Below are 5,052 nucleotides of genomic sequence, written 5' to 3'. Positions count from 1 at the left end.
CACCACAATGCCTGGCTATTTTTTTGTTGCAGTTGTCATTGTTGATTTTAGCTGGCCCTGGCTGGGTTTGAACCCACCAGCCTCGGTATATGTGGCCAACGCCCCACCCACTGAGCTACAGGTGCCTCCCAGCTTCTCCCCTTTCTAGCCTGAGATGATGTTTCACCATTTGGAAGTCAAATGCCTCTCTTCTGTCATTCAGGGAAGCAGAGACCTACTGAAAGCTTAGTGATTAATGAGGGCATCCATGCTTCCACTCCTTCCACTCTCCTTCCAGCAAAGAGGAAAGAACCTGTTCTCTTAAGAAAGCTGAAATGGACACCAATTAAGAAAATAAACAAGAGCTTAAGGAGCAGCAGCCACAAAATCAGGTTTGTCTATCTTGTTTTTCTGCCTGTCCCCTAACCAAGGCCCTCTACAACTGGATCTCCATTTCTATACATATACTCCCCTTCTCACCAATTGCCTTGGTCTACCAGGTTCTCACTCCAAATCCTGCACCAAAGTCATGGCCTTCTCACTTGAATTGTGTTTGGTACTACACAAATATTTGGAAATTAAAAGAACACGTGAAAAAATAAGAGGGGTCATCAAACCCGATTAAGTTGTTATGTAAGTATTATAAAGAATACAAAAGGGACAAAACTGGTCTCTGGCTGAGATGTCTCAGACATCTATGCCCTCTCCATTTCCACTACTATTACTACCATTTCCACTTTAGAAAGGGCAGCAGCAGGGTTTCTGAACCTCAGCACTGCCAACGTTATGGGCCAGATCTTTTGAGTTCTAAGAGAAAGGGAGTGACAGCCTTCCTTTACCTTCTAGGACGTTTAACTGTATACCTGGCCTCCACCCACTAGATGTCAGTAGCACCCTTAAGGTGTAACAACAAAATTGTCTTCAGACATTGCTTAATATCCTCTGGGAGGCAAAATTGCACCTGGCTGAGAACACCTGGTAGAGAACTCCTGGTTCTCTAGTGCCTTTGCTCACCAAACTTTTCCTATCTGAAATATTCTTTCCCCAAAGCCTGATTCATTCTTTGCAAACACAATGAACACAAGGACTGCGAGTCTCCTCACCTTCCAAGGAGGCAAGGGTACCTGAGCTAGGTATTAGAAAAGTAAAAGAAAAACTCAGTGTTCTTAAGGAAAGAAACCCACATATGAGGGCTGGCAACACCACTGCCACCATCTTCTTGAAGCCTCTTGGTCTTTTGAACTCCTCAGCCCTGTTTCTTGGGGTGCTTCATCTTAACCCTTCCAATACCAGAATTTGTTTCAGGTGGAGTTATCTATTCCATCAGTCTAGGAATCAAGATAAGCAGCGTATTTGTACGGTCTACAAGTACACACCGCTCAGCACAATGGCACAATAGAGCTTTAGTAATCAAGTATTTTATTTGCTTTGTCTCAGCAGAGATGATGTGCACTTATTTATCTTCTGTTCATGCTCAGCTCCCCACCTTCAGTTTCACTGAGTCCACTTCTGTCCAATATCTTTCCCTCTGGTCAGGAGACTCTTGCAAAAGCTGCTTCTAGTTGGCCATCTTGACTCCTCCTAGCTAGGTATAATTCTGAATATTTACTTACAAACATCCTTACAATAAACTTATGAAGTCAATATTATTACTATTTTCAGTAATAGTCAGGCATGGTGGCTCACTCCTGTAATCCTAGCACTCTGGGAGGCTGAGGCCAGTGAATCCCTTGAACTCAGGAGTCTGAGACTAGCCAGAGCAACAGCAAGACCCTGTTTCTAAAAAATAGACAGCATTATGGCAGGTACCTGTAGTTCCAACTACTTAGGGCTGAGGCAAAAGGATGCTTGAGCCCAAGAATTTGAGGTTGCTATGAGCTATGATGCCATAACACCCTACTGAGGGCAACAAAGTTTAGACTCTGTCTCAAAAAAAAAAAAATACTATCACTATTTTCATCTTCCATATGAGGAAACTGAAGCAAAGTTTATTTTTATTTTATTTTATTTTATTTTTGAGACAGAGGCTCACTATGTCACACTTGGTAGAGTGCTATGGCATCACAGCTCACAGCAACCTCAAACTCCTGGGCTCAAGTGATTCTCTTGCCTCAGCCTCCCTAATAGCTGGTACCACAGTCACCTACCACAATGCCTAGCTATATTTTTGTTGCAGTTGTCATTGTTTAGCTGGCCTGGGCCGGGCTTGAACCCGGTGCCAGGTTGGTGCCCTATCCACTGAGCCATGGGTTTCACCATGACACACAGTTTAAGTTAATTCTTAACATTGTTTAGCTGGCCTGGGCCGGGCTTGAACCCGGTGCCAGTTGGTGCCCTATCCACTGAGCCATGGGTTTCACCATGACACACAGTTTAAGTTAATTCTAATGACAGAAGTAGGACTAGAACTTATTTCTAACTCAGGTTGTTTTTATTTTTAAATATTACCTAACTACCACAAACCATTCTCATTTAAAAATTAAGTATCTTAATACCTTACCTCCCTAACTACAATCCCTCCTTAGGGAAAATAACTGGTAGTCATGTGTATATTTTTCTAGACCTTAATATATGATTTTCACCACTTTATCTTTAAGATTTTTTGTGTTTCAATAAAAAACTAATGAATTTAGGCATGTACCATAATATATACTCAATCATTTCCCTTTTAATGGACATTCACATGTTTCTCTACTTTTCACATGCATGTTATTCCTAATTGGATGTCCTGGATATATTTTGAAGAAGGAGCTGGTGGATTGAGATGTGGAGTGTGAGAGAAAGAAGGGAGGGGGCAATACTAAGGCTTGTTCATGGTTTTTAATCCCTTCATCCATGTATCATTTAGGAAAGCTATGGTAGCACAAAGAAGGGGTAGTAATTCATCAGGATATAAATAGAGGGAGGTGGGGTGTGAAATAGATTGATAAAGTTTCTCCAAAAAGTACTCCTTCTTTGATTAGTTATAATCCCAGATTAATCTGTTTTATAAGCACATGCATTTATTACATGCATTATATATTTTGATCCTTACAACATTCCTGCCAGATATAGTAATCATTTACAGATAAGACAGAATGTTATAGAGACACATTGACTACCATAGCTAATTAGTTCTAGAATGTATCCAAATATTAAAGTCTCTTAACTCCCAGTGTCATGAACTTTTTTGAGATATCTTGCAGCTTTTCTGTTCAGAGTCAAGGCAGTAGATGACTACATTGGCAGGAGTGGGTGGGGTAGAGAGAAAAACCTCAGTGTGGGAAGATGCAAGGGAGGATCAGTGCTAGCCCTAGTCAGGTGTCTTCTGGGTCACCTAGAAACTTCAGTGCATCCTAAAGGGCTTTGCTCCTCAGGTTGTGAATGAGAAGGTAAAATATGAGTATAACTGTGATTAGAACCAGATAAGGCAAAAAGAACTTGGTCTGATCAAGGCAGTAGCTGTTCTTAAGCTAGATTTAGTCAAAGCTGACTGTCCCAAAGAAGAGACCAATACCATCCTCAAAAAAGAAAAGAAATAGTAGCAAACCAATTCAGCAGCACATTAAAAACATTGTTCATGATGATCAAGTGGACTTCATCCCGGAGATGCAAGGATGGTTCAATATACCCAATGTGATATGTCACATTAACAGAATAAAGGAAAAAAACATATGATGATTATAATAGATACATAAAAAGCATTTGACAAAATTCAACATTCTTGCATTATAAAAACTCTCAACAAATTATTTATAGAAAGGATGTATCTCAACACAATAATGTGCATGACAAACTCACAGGTAACATCTTATTAAATGCAGAAAAATTGAAAGCTTTTTCTCTAAGATCTGGAACAAGACAAAAATGTTCACTTTTGCCTCTTCTGTACTGGAAATTCCAGACAGAGAAATTAATCAAGAGAAAAAAGTAAAACCATCCAAATTGGAAAGGAAGAAGTTAAATTGTCCCTGTTTTCAGATGACGTAATCTTATACTTAGAAAATCTTAAATACTTCCCCCCAAAACTGTTAGAATTAATAAACAATTCAATAAAGTTTCAGAATAAAGGATCAATATTCAAAAGTCACTAGGTGCGGCTCTGCACCCATTGCTCAGTGAGTAGGGCGCCAACCACATACACAAAGGCTGGTGGATTTGAGCCCAGCCCTGGCCTGCTAAACAGCAATGAAAACTGCAATAAAAAAAAATAGCCAGGCGTTGTGGTGGGCACCTGTAGTCCCAGCTACTTGGGAGGCTGAGGCAAGAGAATCACTTAAGCCCAGGAGTTTGAGGTTGCTCTGAGCTGTGACTCCACAGCACTCTACTGAGGGTGACATAGTGAGACTCTGTCTCAAAAAAAAAAAAGTCACTATGTGGTAGGCATGGTGGCACACACATGTAGTTATTAGGGAGGCTGAAAGAGAAGGATCACTTACGGTGGGGAATTGGAGGCTGTAACATGCTGTTATTGAGCCTGTGAATAGCCAGTGCATTCCAGCCTGAGCAACATAGTGAAACCTTATATTTATTTACTTTTATCTTCCAATGTTTTACTTATTCTCTCTCTCTCTCTTTACTTTTCCTTAGCCTGTAATATAGTGAGTAGTGAGGCCCTATCACACACACACACATACACACACACACACATACACCAGTAGCATTTCCATATACTAATAGAAAATCATCTGAAAAACAAATCAAGAAAACAATCCTATTTATAAAATCTACAAAATTAAAATACTTAGGAATAAATTTAACCAAGGAAGTGAAAGATCTCTATACTGAAAAGTATAAAACATTGATGAAAGAAACTGAAGATGATACAAATAAACAGAAATATATCGTATGTTCATGGACTGAAAGAATTGATATCATTAAAATGTCCATAGTAGGCTCAGTGCCTGTAGCTCAAGTGGCTAAGGTGCCAGCCACATACACCAGAGCTGGAGGGTTCGAATACAGCCCGGGCCTGCCAAACAACAATGACAATTACAACCAAAAAATAGCCAGGCATTGTGGCAGGTGCCTGTAGTCCCAGCTACTTGGGAGGCTGAGACAAGAGAATCACTTAAGCCCAGGAGTCTGAGGTTG

This window comes from Otolemur garnettii, unplaced genomic scaffold (assembly GCF_000181295.1).
Source record: "Otolemur garnettii isolate 467f Iridium unplaced genomic scaffold, OtoGar3 scaffold00044, whole genome shotgun sequence".
Lineage (NCBI taxonomy): Eukaryota > Metazoa > Chordata > Mammalia > Primates > Galagidae > Otolemur > Otolemur garnettii.
This window is presented reverse-complemented; position numbering follows the sequence as displayed.